The following is an 18,049-nucleotide window of genomic DNA, read 5'->3' as shown; positions in this document are numbered from 1 at the left end:
ACTTCCTTCTGTCTGGAAGAATGCACATTCTCTCGGTGGGTCCGTAAGTCAGACGGAGCCAGTCTCTCTAATTTTATCAGAATGGGGTATATGCGTGTGTGTGTGGGGGGGGGTGGGGGGCCACAGAAGGGCAAGAGGAAGATACTAGCCCAGAAGGTTGGGAAGCCTCTGAAAGGCCTGCACTTGAGTCCTTAGGAGAGTGGACATACTGGCCAGAAAAGAAGATGGGCGTCGTGGGCACAGATCAAGGGCATCCGTGGCTGAAGACAGAGGACACTGGGACCACTGCCCAGATATCGGAAAGGACACAATAAAACTTGTCTGCTGATGTTTAAAGAACGTAGTGAGCATGGACTTTACTCTCGGGAGTCCAGTGTGAAGAGAACACGGGAGGTAGATACCCTTGAAAGAAAGAAGGTGAAGGCAGAGTTTTTACTGTTGTTGCATTAAAATGCTAAGAGAAAGCCAGTCTCAGTGGCTCATACCTGGGATGCCAGCACTCCAGAAGCTAAGGGGGGGGGGTTGGGGGGGTGTTATTGTAAGTTTGAGCCCAGCCTGAGTTACATGGGGGAATTCCAGGTCAGCCTGGGATACACAAGAAGAGGCTGACCTTCCTAAAATATTTTTTAAATGACAAAGATTTAAGAATATCATGCAGCAAGGGGAACACCTCGGGGTGCAGAGGGTAGTTATCTTCTGCTAACATGGAAGGGAGGTCTTGCCACACACTTGAATGAGGGAAGGATGCTTCATACAATGCAGGCCTCTCTAGAGTATACCCAAGAGGGCATCAGGGTAGTCTGGGCTCACCCCTCAGGGTTTTCCTCACTGTGAGCAGGAGTACCGGTTTACTTATCTGTATCCTTGACTGGCCTGTGAAAGCCTAAGCAGGAGACTTGGCTTTCCTCATCTCCTCAGCATCCAGCATTGTGCACTGTATGTGGTGACCATTTCCATAAGCACCATTAGTGAAAGATGATTGGCTGGGTGGAGGTATAGATGGATGGTTAGATGTGTGTGGGCAAATGGATGGGTGGGTACATGAATAAGTAGGTGGATGGGTAGATCAATAGATGGGTAGATAGGTTAATGTGTGCATGGGTGGACAGATGAATATATGTATGTATGTATGTATGTGTGTATGTATGTATTTGTGTATGTATGTATGTGTGTATGTATGTATGTGTGTATGTATGTATGTATGTGTGTATGTGTGTATGTATGTATGTATGTAGTGTGTGTGTATGTATGTATGTGTGTATGTATGTATGTGTGTGTGTATGTATGTGTGTATGTATGTATGTATGTGTGTATGTGTGTATGTGTGTATGTATGTATGTATGTATGTGTGTGTATGTGTGTATGTATGTGTGTATGTATGTATGTGTGTATGTATGTGTGTATGTATGTGTGTATGTATGTGTGTATGTGTGTATGTATGTATGTGTGTATGTATGTATGTAGTGTGTGTATGTGTGTATGTATGTGTGTATGTATGTATGTGTGTATGTATGTGTGTATGTATGTGTGTATGTGTGTGTATGTATGTATGTATGTGTGTATGTATGTATGTATGTGTGTATGTATGTATGTGTGTATGTATGCGTGTATGTGTGTATGTATGTATGTATGTGTGTGTGTATGTGTGTATGTGTGTATGTATGTATGAGTAGATGGAGAGTCAAGAAGATTTGTGAACAGAATGGCTGAAAGATAAGTGTGTAAATGGATAAACATGAGTAGATGGATAGATGGGTAGATGGATGAATGGATGGATGGGTAAAGGGGGAGTGGTGTGTGGTTATATTAATGGATGGATGGAACTGCTGCCAACTACTCTGCTAGATCCATTAGACAACCATCCCTTCCCACCACGGAGCAGTACTGCAGAGGCCAGAATCCGTACATGCCACAGACAAGGCGATGTGAGATGCTTTCTTTCCCTCAGCACTCTCACGTTCTCTCTTACATTCCTATGGACTATGAATCTTAACCTTCTTTATTCCTTTTTTTTTTCTTCATGTCTTCCCTTGTTTTTCTTTTTTAGAAACAAGGTCTCATCAGGTAGCCTTGGCTGGCCTTGAATTTGCTAAATAGACCAGGCTGACCGCAAATAGACCAGAGATTTGCCTGCCTCTGCCTCCTGAACCCTGGGATTAAAGGCATATGTTATCACACCTAGTCCTTTGATTTTCTACAACCCCTAAATGTCTTAGCCAGTCATTACAGGGCCTTGCCTTGGGCATCTGTGCTCCCATAGTGCATGGCTTTTAGCCACTCACCCGTCCTACCACACATTAGCACTGCTGCTGATTTGGGAGTCCCTCAGCTGGCCACACCCTGTCCTCGGCCACAAAGATGTTCTCTTTCAGAGAAAGAGAGACTATTTCCCATCAGGAAAAAAATGACCTAATCCATCAGGAAAATCACTGTCCTAATAAAAAAAATGATGAGAGCTTCATGAAAATTACAATGGGAAAGTGAGAAGTTCCTCAGATTTTTTCCTTCACTTTTTTCATGTCTGTAAAGCACAGGCCCCGCTAGCTAGCTCTCCACTTCCATTTGACCACAACTACCACGGCTGTGTTCCTTGTCCTGGTGAACGGCTGAAGATCTGCAACGCCGCTGGCACAGAAGAGACGAGCAGGGAAAAGAGCCATCAGAAGACGGGATGGTGCAAAGAGAAAATATTCTTTATTTGGACAACTAATCCCATTGAGGAAGACAGTAATTTTCCAGGCCCGCTAGATCTCGGAGTCTTTATTTCAAATTATCCCTTGGTGCCTCAATTCCCAGCCCAGGCCATTTTTCTGCAGAGCCCTCTCTTAGTGTCCTTCGGTAATGATGATGATCGGCCATGTCTGATGACAGACCCATTAAGGAGTGGGCTGATGTAGGTATTCAGAGGCGTGGGAAATAACTTGTGTGCGGCTCCACTCAAATCATCTCTCAAGAATCTGCTTTCTTAAAGCCCCAACATACTTCCTCCCCATCCTTCAAATTCTGCTTACACTTTGGAACTCAATGGTCACAGCCTGGAGGGCAGAATGATTCCTGACTTGTTTGCTGTTGGGAGGAGGATGAGGATGGGGAGGAGGATGAAGAGGAGAGAGTGCTTCATTTCAAACAATCCTCTGCATCCTCCCTGGCCAATCCTACTACAGCCACTCTAGAGTATAGGGTGTGTATGCAAGACACACTCAGGTGTGACCTAGACTGGGGTATAGGGTGAACCCAGATGTTAGTCCCATTGTACAGGGACTGTTGTGTCATTTCTTCTGGGTGGGATCAACCTGAGACTCTGGAGACCAAACAGAATGGCCTGTCTTCTCAGTGTAAGGTGGCCTCGTCCAGTGTTTACAGGCCTGGGGGGAGAGAGAGAGAGAGAGAGAGAGAGAGAGAGAGAGAGAGAGAGAGAGAGAGAGAGAGAGAGAGAGAGAGAGAGAGAGAGAGAAGAGGAATGGGAAAGTATTTGTTCTCCCTAGCTGTCAGTCTTCAAGCTGGAATATCAGTCCTCTGCTGTGGGATCAGGACCCAACTCAGGACATGCACCACCAGCTCTCCTGGATCTCTGGGAGATACAGATGATGGATGGGGCGGGGGACAGGTGGGTGAATAGATGTATAGATTGCTGCTTCCTATTAGTTCTGTTTTGCTGCAGAACCCAGACTCATACAGGGTTCTGTGTGCTTAGACATGCAACTTCCAACATGCAAATAACATGGACCATGCCTGCTTTGAAAGACCGCTTCCCTCAGTGTCCTTGGGATCACATATACAGTTGATTCACTGAATGGGGTTAATGCCTGAACCCTAGGGTCTGGATCACCCAGATGGACAGCCCCAGCCTGCAGTCTCCGCCAATGCCCACAGGAGTGGCTGTTCTGAGCGCCCCCTTTGGGTGTCAACATAATCTCTGGTGCTGGTTTTTCCTGTTGTCACCAGCTCGGATCAAGCCAAAGACACAGTTGTAATTTGGACTCTGGTTCCAATGGCTCCCAGAATTCTTTATTTTTCTTTTTCTCTGAACCCAAATCCACACGAGTAACAGGGATCAGGGGCCCCCTTATCTTTTCACACAAAGGAATGCATCAGGCCTTCTGTCTGATGATGAGGTCTTGACACTTCTGGCTTGGTTACTTCTGAGACTGCAGAAACCTAGTCGACATTTCTACTGTGAACAACATAAGAAGTCTTTGAAAAGGATCATAAAGATGAAAGAGGTATGAAAAGCAATCTTTTAGGCTATTATAGCTGAAAAGTCATATTCTAGAAAGGAAGAGTGTATCAAATGTAGCCAAATCAATTTAGAGCCAGGGCTGGGTTTCCATTTCTTTGTAAACTGCTGTATGGCTCTATAGGGGAAGAAACAGGATATAGACACAAAAATTGATTTTGTATGCATTTCTTTAGTGAGAGGGTATTGGGCAAGCAAGGAGGAGCCATCCCTGCAAAATTAAACAGATATCTTTGCAGGTATTGAATAAAACTAAGAGCAATATCCAAGCCTTACCCCCACTCGACTTACTGTAGACCCAGTTATCCTTCAAATCACCTGCAAGGTCACTGAGTGACTCTGTGGTTAAGAATGTGACGCTAAAGGATTGGTGCAGTCACCCTCGTGGCTAACAGCCAGACCCAAGCTTCTGACTCAGTCCAGTACTCCTGGCACTAATGGTGTTGTCTCTGCTTGTTTGTTTGTTTGTTTTCTCATCAAACTTTAGTTTGCAAATGACTCAAGGTGTTGTGACAACCTCAATTCTTAACCGCTTGGGAATCTTGCACATTAAAACAGGGCTGAGCCAACAATATTGCTGGGCTATTTGATGACTGTGTATCACACAATCTTCACGGTTTCCCCAAAGCTGATCCTTTATCACAGCATCTCAGTGGGAGGAGGCCAAGGAAGCTGGCTTGTCACCCAAGACATCTAAGACTTGAGAAAGTGTGCCATCGAACACATCCTGGCCACAGCAGGGGTCCATGGTCTACTTCTGATAATGAGGATGTCTTTAGGGAGAGCACAGCCTAATCCTGAATGGTCGCTGCCCAAGACGGACAAAGCCCCATAGGGTGACTACCATCACACATCAGAAAGCAAAGATCCCTGGGTTTGCAGGGATTTCCTGAGTACTCAGGTTCTCCCCGCCCCCCACATCTTCCCATAGGTGAAAGCTTGCCTTTTCCCCAGCACAATGGCTTTTGGCATCAGTACCAACACATGGACAAAGCTGCTTGAAAACAACCTGAACAGGAAACTGCCTCTGCACTTCAAGAAAGAACTGCACTGGGATGGTCACCCTGCGAACCACAGAGAAAAAAATCTTCAGAAGGCCTTCCGGTATTTTAAAGCTCTGCAAGCTTATTCATGCACTAAGATGACTCACAGTGTCCCGGGACCTGCACACGAGGGTGGCACACTCCTTCCTCCCCTGTTACCATCCTCACTTTCCCCTACCTCAAAGCTCCCGCATTCTCAGAACAACCTGGGCTTATTTCTCTAAATGAACACATGTATTGACATCCTGTCTTTTCCAGGATTAGATCAATGTCCGTAAACCACTCGAGCTGGTATATGTCTATGCCGCAGAATCCACAATGAGAGCAGAGAGGGAGGCAACATCAAAGAGATAACCCTGAGTTACAGCACATGAAGCTCAGTCTTTCCCACCAATATTAAAACAAAACAAAACAAAACAAATGCTCCTGGACATGGGCAGTCCACTAACACAGGAGCAGCTGGCATGACCAATTTCTAGCCACCTTGCAAGGGATGACACATTGAGGCTATCCCTGGCCTGCCCTCCCCACCGGCCCTTTACAGTTCCTGGCTGCACCTGAAGGCAGGAATGTACACACACACACACACACACACACACACACACACACACACACACACACACACACGAGTGTCGGAGGTTTTCCCTAAGTCAGACTCCAGAGAGGCTCTCCACAATCAGGAAGTCTGTCCTGAGCCAAGACCAGATTCTAACATCCAGGGGGACTAGCTTCCATAGCGTGAGGTTTTCCAACGAAAAGGAGCTGGGGCTAAACCAGTCTACCTGCAGAGACCTGGGGAGACCTCGCCAAGAAGAGGTGGCATCTCCAGGAGCAGCTCCTGAGAGACAGGGTGGGAGACAGAGGCGTGTGCTTAGATGCCAAAGGCAATCACTGGGAATATGTGACTTGTTTTATAAAACGTCTCTTGGACAAATTTCCATGATAAGATTATTAAGTGCTTCTTGGCCTCCCGTGTTCCGGGACAAACAATCTCCATGTCTGGCAGAATTTCAGCTTCGGTTTTAAAAAAAAAAAAAAAAAAAAAAAAAAGGGAGAAAAGTGTTTTTAAATAAGAGAGATAAGGAAGGAAAATTGTGTTCCGTTTATATTATTTATTCTGTCAACAAATGGTGCTTGGTGGAGGAGAGGTGGGTGCTGAGAGGCAGTCACTCAACCAACAGCAGGGAGCGAGACCTCTATCCACAAGCTCACTGAGTTTTGCTGTGGGTTGTCTCCCCTCCACCTCATCTCCCCCCTCCTGTTTTTGCTTTGTTTTTCTTCTTGTTCTTTTTGGGGGGCATGGGGGTCGACAGATCTACCTATAAAATGCTGCCAATCCTTACTAGGCAAGAGTTCTACATACCCCCAGTACCCCCCAGGCCTATTTTTAACTTTCATGTGAGACAAGATACCACTGGCTCATCCAGGTTGGCCGTAAACTCACTTTGCAGCCCAAGGAGGCCTTGAACATGAGATCCTCCTGCCTTGGCCTCCCCAGAGGGTTCAGAGACTTTCATCCCAGGCTTGGCTACAAGCAACACTCCTCAGAAATAAAGTGAAACAGACAATGAGAGGTCAGAGTTCTTCCTACGGGCAAGGAGAGCGGGTGGGGGTGTGTGTGAAGATGGCTCTATGTGGTTTTTTGTTGCTCTGTGCAATCGTGGCCTGCTTGCAGTCTATATTGCTTTCAGAGACCGCAACCAGAAAGGTTAGACAAACCGCGGCATTTGACACCACAGCCACAGCAGGAGAAGGCAGCATATTTACTTGAAGTGATGTAAGCTTGCGTGTAGGGCTAACGGTTATGGAGTGAGAGTACATGCTTTGAAGCCAGCTCTGTGGTTTTCTAGCTGTGTAAGTTTGGGTAAGTTTCTTAACCCTTCTGTGCCTTTAGTTTCTTCTCTATAATGGAAGGATTATAAGAAAGGTCTCTACTATTCCCACTCCCGTGAGATGTAAATGTATACAAAGTAGCGAGTGGTAGATGACAAGCTGCTACGTTGCTCATAGCCAACAAGTTTCTAAATTGAAGAACACTCCTCTTCCTCGAGCCACCTCAACACACTCAAGCCTATCCTCAACTCTGAACTGACCTCATGAACATGAGTGTTGCACTTGAACAGCGAAACTTACAGCATCCTTCCCTTGGCCAAAGTGCTGAGCTATGGCGATGTTCATAGCAACACACAGACCTGTGGGGAATTGAGCTCAAGGTTCTTTCAGAGCACAGCTGGGACAGGGACCACCAGGGGCAGCAGCATTCGGTGCACCGAGGGCCGTGGCCTATTTTGCAGAGACAGTAGCCACGTCCTGTGGAAGATGACCAGTGTGCCCCTCTCAGGGTGAGCAGTCACCTTCTGAAACAACTCCTGATTTGGGCACAAGGTGAACAGAATCCCAAACCAAACCAAGCACGTAAACACCAAGATCCCGGGACATACTAGGAAGAGCTTGGAGCGGAAGAAGAGAGGGGCTTGGGACAGTTTCCAGTGGGACATAACACAGCAACCAAACCTCAACGACAAAGAAACCCAAGCTATTTCAAAGGAAACATAAGGCTCCCACACTCCTTGTCCTGCCCGTGAACCTGGTTCAGTCACCCCCTACTTCAGCGTGCTCCTAGTTACATACTTAAAGAGTATCTGGGACAAAGGACAGCACCTGCTGCCATTTGTTGGTCTAAACAGATTTTTCTTTTCTTTTCTGAAAAATCAGTAGCCCTCGGGAGATACTGCAAAGGGACAGGAGAAACCTGGCTAGTTACTGTAGGGATATTTCTGCCACCCTGCAGCAGCAGCACGATTTGGCCATTTATTTTAGTGGACTCTCACTAAGGAGACACCACTTAAACTTGGTTTTCTCAAGGCAACCACCAGTGTTGGGATGGAGGATTCATCAGCAAGGGCTGAAAGCACAACATCTGGATTGCATTTCCCAGAAACTTCTTGCAACGCCCCACAAGTGAGCACGTGGGCAGAATATCTGGATGCTAAGCAAGTTAGGTAGCATCTCCCCGAGAAACAGTGGGGAGGTTTTAACGTTTCAAGAAACACCCAGAGATGAACAGAAAGTCTGCTATGTCTGAGCAAGTGTAAACATCGCAAAAATAAGTCTTAATGGCATAATTTAGACTTGATTAAAATGGATAAAGACCACAGATGTGGATGTCAGTGCTGTCCCCGTTTGATGCCAGAACTGATATTTTCCCCCTCTTGATTTAATTCGCTTTGATTACCCAATTATTCCTAAGTCCTTTCATTCAGTTTCGGATCCAATAAAACTGATCACAAAGCTAACTCATAATGTGATTTTCCGCTGCAGTCTCCTGATACTGCCCCGTGAGAGCTCAGCCAGCAACGCAACACAGTTGCGCCAGACTGTGCCATCCCAGCACGGAACAGAGCATCCACCCGCATCCAGGTGACACAAAGCGAGCACTGAACTCCGGCTAGCAGGAGAGGCACACTTTGTAGTTGACATCCACTGTAGAATCAGTTGTGCGAGCATCGGAGTGAGGGGTGATGGAATTTTAGAGAATGGGTTATATTACTGAGAATAATGCAGGTTGCATGTCTAGCTAACTCTTGACCTTGGATACATAACTTGGTAATTTCTAGTTTCAATATTGTTGAAAATGGTTTCTGGGGCCCATTCCATTTCTAAAAACCTCTTTCTTCCACTGTGAGGTAAAGTCTCATGTAGTCCAGATTGGCCTTAAGCCTCCTACAAAGCTCAGGGTGACCTTGACCTTCTGACCCTCTTGTCGCTGTATCCCAAGTGCTCGGATGATATGTCCACTACCAAAGCTGACTTGAGATGCCATGCGGGGGTGGGGGGATGGGGGGGCCGGCATGCTAAGCAAGCTCTCTACCAGAGAGGCCACAGCCTTCTAGTCTTCTTGGTAACTACAGGTAACAATCTCCCAGAATATAAGTGGTTGGACCAGTGTCTCAGGATCCCTTTTGGGGGGATCAAACCCGACCCTTTCATAGGGGTCACCTAAGACCACCAGAAAAAAACAAGATATTTATATTAAGATCATAAATGTAAGAAAGTTACAGTTAGAAAGTAGTATGGTTGAAGGTCACCACAACATGGGGACTATACTGAAGGGTCACAGCACTAGGATGGTTGAAAATCACCGGCTTGGAACGACACAGCCCAGAAGACAATTCATTAGAAGTACAGCAGGCAGGAGGGTGTGATGACAGCAGAAGTAATCTTAGGATGCCTGCGGTCATTTTATGTTGTTTGTAAAATTAAAATTTTCCTTCCTTCTTTTTTTTTTCTTTTTTTTTTTTTGCGAGCAACAGCTTTCAGACACTACCAAAACACATTTCCCACATGTACACAGCCTCACAGTTTACAGAGCATTTTACACACACGGTCTTGTTTCATCCCAAGGCATCCCCAGGAGATCTCTCCAACAGTTTGATACCATTAGCTCTCACAGTCACTGTAGAAAACCCAGCTGTTACCAGCAACAACTTTCAAGCCATCCTTAAAAAAAAAAAAAAAAAAAAAAAAAACAGGGCTGCACTCCTCTGGCCTCAATCGTCCATTCACAAAGTGCAGTGGAAGTCAGTATGTGAGCTTTTTAATCTCTCTACTCTCTCAAGTGCCCTTGGGTGGTGTGTATGTGTGTGTGTGTGTGTGTGTGTGTGTGTGTGTGTGTGTGTGTGTGTAAGGGGTCATTAGTAAGCTCACCCTTACTGTGATAAAATAGCTAAGATAATCAGATTATAAACAGGAATGGTTTATGTTTCCTTAAACTCTCAGAAGTTCCAGTCTGTGATTGGCAGGTCTTTATAGTGTGTGTGTATTGGGGGCTGCGAGGGGGCGGGACAGTGGAAAAGTTGGTCATCTCATGACAATGAGAATTGAAATGAGGTGTAGGGACCAGGAGCTCAATATCCCCTTCAAGGGCACAGTCCATTGACCTAACTGCATCCAGCCAGGTCCCACTTCTTCAAGATTCCAGTGTGTCATGCCAGTAGTGCCAAGAGCTGGACACTGAATACAGATGCCCTTGAGAGACAGCCAACATCCAAACTGCAGTAGCTTGTGAAAGATGGAGAAGTATGAGACACCCGTCCTCTCTAAGCCCAGGCCGCCCCCTGGCAGCGAACCTCATCACATGGTTCTCAAGTACGAGGAAGAGGAATCTGATGTTGTTTTTGAACTTTCTTTCCTTTTAAAATTTTATGTGCATGGGTATTCTGCCTGCCTGTGTATCTGTGTACTGTGTACATTCTGCCTGCATGTGTATCTGTGTACTGTGTGTATTCTGCCTGCCTGTGTATCTGTGTACTGTGTGTATTCTGCCTGCCTGTGTATCTGTGTACTGTGTGTATTCTGCCTGCCTGTGTATCTGTGTACTGTGTGTATTCTGCCTGCCTGTGTATCTGTGTACTGTGTGCATTCTGCCTGCCTGTGTATCTGTGTACTGTGTGCATTCTGCCTGCATGTGTATCTGTGTACCATGTGCACGCCTGGTCTCTAAGGAGACCAGAAGAGGGTGACTGTGTTATATCACCCAAAAGTCAAGTTACAGACAGACGTATGAGGCCACATTGGTGCTGGGTACTGGACCCAGGGCCACTAGGAGAGCAAAAAGTGCTCTTAACTGCTGAGCCATCTCTCCCCTTGCTTTGTTTTCTTTCAGGATGATAAGTCAAAACTCCCCATTACCACCTTCCCCTTTGATTTGGGGGTTGTTCTGCACTGAAGCAGCAACCATTACGTCATTGTTTCTTAACCAGCTACTGGGATGCATGGTGGCAGAGCTTTTATTGGAACATGGAGGGGTAGTTTATTTAAATAATGTACACTAAGTAACAGGTTTTTATCACCTACCTCCCTTTTAGGCGATTTAAGTCTTTACGAAAAGTATTCTGAAAATTACACAATAGGCATGCAGATATAGATAGAAATTATTCAGGAAGTCATCTTGGACCTCATCTTAAGGACTGTCCTTGTTAAACAAGACAACACACAAGCAAGACATATAGCTGGCCATGTAAGCTCGTACAGCTCCAAGGAACAAAGGACTACAACACGGGGGCAGATCCTGCATCCGCAACCCTTCTCCAGGGACAGCAGAGCAGGTCCCCACGAGACAGCAACACTGCCCGATGCAGCTGTGGGTGTCCTGACCTGAAGGCACCGCACCCGCAACCATTGCCAAATGTCCAGGAAGATAGCAGCCATGAACGAGAAACATGGGAATAAGAGAAAGGCAGAAGGATGTCCAAGTGAAGACAGCTAGAAGGATTCACTCGAAGACACTTGCTGAGAACGCAGCTCTCTTTTATGTGGCTATAAAAAAAAAAAAACAAAAAACAAAAAAAAAACTACGGAGAATACTATTATTCTGATGCATAAAAGGAATTGTGCGTCTTCCTCTTGTGAGGAATTATGCCAAAATACCACAAGGTAAAAACATTAAAAAATGAAATGAAGAGAAATGAAACAGACCTCGCTGCAGCCGACCAACAGGGGTTCAAGTAAAAAACCAACATAAAGAGAGACGCCACACACAGGCCATGCCCAGCCACTCTGAAGATGCCTGCACCACCCCTACGGCGCTTTGTCGGCAGAAGAAAGCTGGGTCTCGGGGAGCAGCAAGTGGCCACCACAGTGGCAGCTGGGGAAATTGGAGACACAGGGCTTGCGTGGGGTCAACTCAGGGGCTAGAAGCATGCTCAAAAACGGGGAAGGGAGTATAAATAAGGTGAGTAACATACGGATGGCCTGAAACCTCCCAAAAGAGCACTGTGCAACTTGCTGGCTGAATTATGTGAGAAATATAATAATATCAAGTTTTTCATGGTTTCTGCCTTAAGCCTCATTCTTGACATGGGTGTTCACTGTTAATAGGGAGAAGCAAATCCAGATTAACAAATCTAGAGTGCTTGGGGTCCGAATTGGAGGCTTTAAGGGGCTAGTCGTTTGGGACAAGCTTTCTCATATCCAGTGCAGAGCCTTATTCTGTCTTCCACAGGACTTGGGTAACCTGGTTCCTGGCATGTGACCTCTGAGGCTTACAAAGTACCACATGAACTGCTACATAAGAGCTCTGCCCCTGGGTCTGGCTCCTGGGATGGTTCTGGGGCATGCCTAGGTCTAGCAAGTATGCCTTACTTGTGACCTACAGGTGACCAACTGGAGGTCATTCTCCAGTGTCACCTACTTTATTTTTTCACCAAGTCCTGTGGCCTGCAAGGCCATACCATTTTTTTAGGCTAGACAGCCCTGGGCAGTGCTTTTAACCACACTGGCCGGTGAGCACAGATCCCGTGTAAGAGCCATGCCGGGAGCTGGTGCTCTACTCCTTACACAAGAACAGCCGTGGCATGGGACTGAGCTGTAGCCTAGAGTGGACTCCCTGCTTATTGTTTTCAGAACTGGAATTCCTTGTATAAAACAACCTTCTCACAGAAGTTCCCCAGGAGCACCTGTACAGGAAGCGCTGAGCTAAGGAGCTGTGCACAAAGCAGGGACACAAAGTCCTGAAACCATTAAAAATATGCTTTTGAAGAGCTTCTGGTTGCTAAATGTTACCTGGCTATGGGCAATTTTCCATATTTGTATTGACTACCCCAAACGATACATAGCAGGAGTTTTAAATTTTATGTTTGTTCATTATTTTATATGTATGGGCACACACGCGCGCCATGGCATGCAAGTGGAGGACGTGTAGGAGTCAGTTCTTTCCTTCCACCATGTGGGGCCTGAGGACTGAACTCAGCTTGACAGAAAGCCTTTACCCATCCAGCCATCTTGCGGGCCTAGGGTCTTTTTTTTTTAATATAGAAAAAAGATGCAGCATATATGAAAAATAAATTTAAGGCTCATTGGTGATTTTTCTATTTTTTTTAATACATCTCTGAGTTATTCACACTGTCTACAATAAACAGTTATAATCAAGAGGTAAATGCTATTTTTCAATGAACTCCACAGCACGAGACTGTTAAATTGGGGGGGGGGTTGGGTAAGAAATGTGGAAGTCTACAGACACACACAGTCCTCAGGACCCCAAACATGAAGAAGCAGCCAGTTTCTCCAGACGTGTACAGCAGAGGCCCAGCGCCACTCTGCAGGGTATTAAATTCTACAGAGGCTCCAGAAAATAACATAATGTCCCTTTAGTGGCTCCCCTAAATCATCTCCCCGCCTGAGAGAAGCACCGTCTCGCTCAGGATGCTGAAGGGCCGCAGCTATGGGAGAAGAGCTGCGGCATTTAGAAGGCAGCTGGGTGCTTTATGGCCCTCCTCCCCACAAGGGTCACCTGCATACTGAGGATAAACAGTGCTGGGTGGGGACCAGGAGACTCGGACAGGAACAGCACAGATGGATTTGAGGAAAGAGCAGCTGCCTGGTGGGGGGGGGACATTGATAATGAACCGCTACACGCTATCTGAAGCCACTTAATTTCCTAAACACTGTGTCATAAATATGCTGTCGGCGGAGTTTCCTAAGAATGGAGATAAATCAGAAATGGGGAGGTGAAATACCTCTAGTTCCCCCCCCCCCGCCCACCTCCCCTTCCCTTCCCCGAGCAAATAGCCTTTGCTGTGGTTTTAGCTGAAATAATACCTGGAGTTCTGATAATGGGAGAGGAGGCTACAAACAATGCCACATGCTCTTTGGGTAGCCTGTGCTGCCGAGAAGCAGCTTCTTCTCAAATATGTGAATAAAGAAACAAATAAGTAAAAGCCACTAAAGGGTACTGAAGCATCAGTCCTCTTTGCTTGCAAATTTTGGTCCAGATTCATGGTTGAAATGGTATGCGTTAGCTGTGATGGACGCATGGACGCAGAGTGCCTGAGAAGCCATATGCCAGAATAAATGAAGATGAACGCTAGGGGGGCACTGCAGGTTCTTGTTTGCTCAGAAATGTGCTCAACATTTTCTTCTGTTATGTTGTTCTTGCAAAATAGTAAGAGAGGAAAAAAAAAAATCTCCCAAACCTCTGACACAGAACCAGATAAGTCCTTTTTTTTTTTTTTTTTTTTTTTTTCCTGGTGTCAAAATGTAGGCTCTGCTAACGTTATAGGCCAGAAAAGGAAACAGAAGGGTGTGCAGGAAGAACGCGGGTGGAAAGAAGACGTGCAGTGGGTTTCTGTCTGTGCTATCCTCCTGCCTCACACCCTCACACTCAGCAGTACGCCAATTTGCTCGCAGAGTTCCATTCATTCCCTTATTTCATCTTGGATATTAGTCCTGGCACCTCTACCTGTGCAGAATTATTAATTAGCAGCCAACGGGATGATAAGCAATCACGCGCTCTACTTGCGCAGCTAATGGTTCAGTTCATGAATGGTCGCTCAAAACGTTTTAAGCCAGCCAATCTGAGAGAGCATACAGTTTTGGTTAAAGTGGAGGATCCCTGGACTCTGCAGGCCCCCACATCCATACCTTGAGCTGCTGTGCAAATGAGATTGCTGTAATTTCAAAGTTCGATAGGAAGAAAATGAAGCAGATGCTATTTAATTTTTTTATGGGGCCCAATTTTGTCTCATTAGCTGGCAGATAGGATAGACTGGGAGCTGAATGCAGGCCTCCATCCTTCAGGGCACACACAAAAGGTTGCACTGAACCACTCACTAGGGCTCTCTGGGGGATAAGGACTGGCTGGCTGGTGCTGCGGAAGGAGTGCCTGGCTTCTAATCCCAGCCTCTAGGCTGGTCCCATGCCCTTGGAGACACATCAACTTCAGCCAATTATAGAAGCTTTCAGAGATTTGTTATCTAATCTACACAGCCCGGAAACTTGGAATGGCTATTCCATGGGGCTAGAAGCATGGCAAGGGCCCCTAGAGCTGCTTAGAAAATTCAGAAAGGCCACTCAAATAAAACTGAAACCATGTTTGTCTGGGCTCAAAGACACAACCATGAGGCTGGCCGCCCTTGTTCAGAGCATCAAGGAAAATCACTCCATTTGCTCTGTCTCTACTTACAAAGTTATTCAGGAGCCAGTGAACTGACAGCTGAGAAAAGGAAGGAAAATAAATAAATTAATTAAAAAATTATTTCCAGATCGTTTTCACCTTAGGATCATGATAATGTCACCTGGTGACACAACACAGGACCTCCTAAAGTGAACAGACTACCTTATAGAGTAAGAGGAGCTGGGGAGGACCAAGGAGCAAATGCCTACACCCCTGGGCTGCATTGTATAGAGAGGCTGGAAGCCTGGAACCCCAGAGCTTTGCAGCTAGTGCCTCAAGTCTGGGGCCTTGGCCTGTAGAATCTGCATTCACTGTGGGGGTCACAACTGCACTGTAAGCCCTGGGGACCAACGTTGCCAGAAGAGGATGACAGATGGGACCAGTGATCCTGATCAGGATTTGGACGAGCACCCCAGCTTGGAGGCGGGCTCCACGATCACTCAGCTTTGCCACACCAAGCTATCAACTGAGCCTTTTCATATTTCCCTTAACCCAGTCTCCCAGCTGGCACAATGGAGAACACAGGGCAATGAGAATTGAATGAAATATTCTCAGTCCTAAACAATCTGGGTTAAAAATCTCGATGTTGGCAAAGCTGGAAGCTGGCGAATCTACCCCTTGCTTTAATCACCTGGAAGTGTCGACGTTGCTATGGTCCTCGGACCAGGGAGACAGGAGAACGGTAAATGATGTAGACAGATCTCAAAGGCAGATAGTTCACAGATGTTCCAGAAATCTCTCTGAACAGGGATTCTGGCAGGTTCTCTACCAGCTGAGGACTATCTCCCAGAACACAGGATGGTTCGTGTTCTCTATTCAAACGGAAAAGGAGATGAGGGAGTGGGGCCCTGGGACCACGTTATATATTTTATTTACTTTTTTTTTTTTTTTTTTGCAATTCCAGGTAAACATTCATTTGGCACTTTTATTTATTTATTTATTTATTTATTTATTTATTTATTTATTTTGGTGTGGCTATTAAAAACATCAACGAAAAGTCTTGAGGGAACAGATCTGACCACAAGGGAGGCTGAGCCGTAGGAAGAGAGGCTGAATTTTGAGAACTAGACACCAATTGAAAGTGACCCACCCCAGGCTTAGAAGTCCTGGCTGTGTAGGAATGGGGTGCAGGAGTCACACAGCCTGGCTTGAAAGCCTGCGTGTGTGTGATCCTTGGCAGGTTTTCCCAAAGGTCTCACGAAATGATGGGAACCATCTCAGGGAAGACTCTGCAGCAAGAAGAGGAGGTGGGGACTCAGAAGGGCTGAGAGGCTCCTTCTTACCCCGCAGCCTGGGTGAAGAGGCTCAAGGTGGTAGGTCCTGTGACCAAAGCCTGCACGGAAGGGCACCGAGGCGGGCGGGGACGGACATGATACAGTGACAGCATGGAAGAGCGAGACAAACCCAACATGCAAAATGCTTTGCGAGTATCTAAGCACCAAGAAACAGTAAGGGAGGCAGGAAAGGAGAGAGATTCTTCTTTGTATTTATAGCAGGATCCTGACACCAGCACAGGCTAGGTGCTTTGGAGAAAAAGGAGGAGTGGACAAGGCTCCTTCATGACGTTCTAGCTACTACCTTGAATATGGCTTAAAGGGTCTCTCTTCCTGTGCTAGTTTTATCATTGTTGTGGCAAAAAAAAAAAAAAAAAAAAAAAAAAAAAAAAAAAAAGTGCCTGCGAAAAGCAACTTTAAAAAGTAAGGGTTTATTTTGGCTCACAGCTCAAGGGTACAGACCACTACAGCTGTCTGTAAATCATGGTAGCCGGAACCCAGGCAGCTAGTCAGTCATACCAGGAAGCAGAGCTGAGAGGAAGGCTAGAGTTTGGTTCACTTCCTCCTTTTTATGCTGCCCAGCGCCACGCCTCTGACCCCCCTCCTGCCCCCCCCATCCCACCCCCCTCGGGCCGTTTTCAACAGTGGCATAAGGTTCCATGAACTCACTTCAGGTCACAGGGCCAGGATGGGAATGCTGGTCCTCCTGACAACACACCTCCATCTCTTAAGGTCTTAAAGCACAAAGAAGGGTGGGGGAGAAGTGTCTAAAAGACAGGGGCGCATCCAGGGGCAGGTGGGGGCTTGGTGAAGATAGAGGACCACCAGTAAGATCTTGTAGAAGGCGTCATTAGCCAGGCGTGGGAAGAGAGAGGAAGGCCTCCCAGTGAGCAGTGTGCTCTGCAAGTCTCAGACTTCAGCCCCAGTCTGGAGAAACCTTATTTTGAATTTTCACTTAGCTTTTCAGAAAGTTCCCGAGGAAGCCCTGAGAAGTGGCCTTCGCTAGTAGCTCCTATGGTCTCTATTCCCAGAAGGCTTTGGTGATTGCTGTTATTCTCACATCAGTGTTGCTCACAAAGGCTGGAAGGCTGAGTGGTCCAGATCAACACCGCTGTGGCTGCAGAGAGGTTCAAGTGTCACCAGACCTCTTTCCACCTGGCCTGGTGCACAGATCAGAGTGTGCGTCCTGACACCCCCATCAGGCTCGGGCAGCAGCCCCTCCACACACTCTCTGTAGCTCCTTGTGCACCCGTGCAGAGCACACTGACAATGCTGGCTGCCAGCATCGGCTGCCAGCAGAAACCCAAGAGTGCCCTTTCAACCAACCTCTTTCTAAGCTGCATTTTAACCCATCATTTTCTGTTTGTCAACAGAACAGGGAGTTTGATGCTGGCATTTCCAGCTTGCAAAGAAAACAAGGTTGCCACACGCTCAGAATCCTCAGACCTTTGTCTCTACTGAAGTGTTTCTGGGAGCGGGGACAGTGGGGGTAGGCAGGGACCTGAAGACAGCTGGGTCTGGGCTGGAATCCAGCCCTGCCACT

At 46.6% G+C, this 18,049-nt stretch overlaps 1 protein-coding gene across 2 annotated transcripts in view; it reads right to left on the bottom strand.

The window, feature by feature from the left end:
- The window catches only part of Susd4 (sushi domain containing 4), a 118,687-nt gene that overhangs the window by 56,454 nt on the left and 44,184 nt on the right, over positions 1 to 18,049 (bottom strand). The window lies entirely within an intron of this gene.

The sequence above is a fragment of the Acomys russatus genome, chromosome 6, assembly GCF_903995435.1.
Source record: "Acomys russatus chromosome 6, mAcoRus1.1, whole genome shotgun sequence".
Taxonomy (NCBI): Eukaryota; Metazoa; Chordata; class Mammalia; order Rodentia; family Muridae; genus Acomys; species Acomys russatus.
The sequence above is the reverse complement of the archived record's forward strand: the minus strand, read 5'-3'. Positions and strand labels throughout refer to the sequence as shown.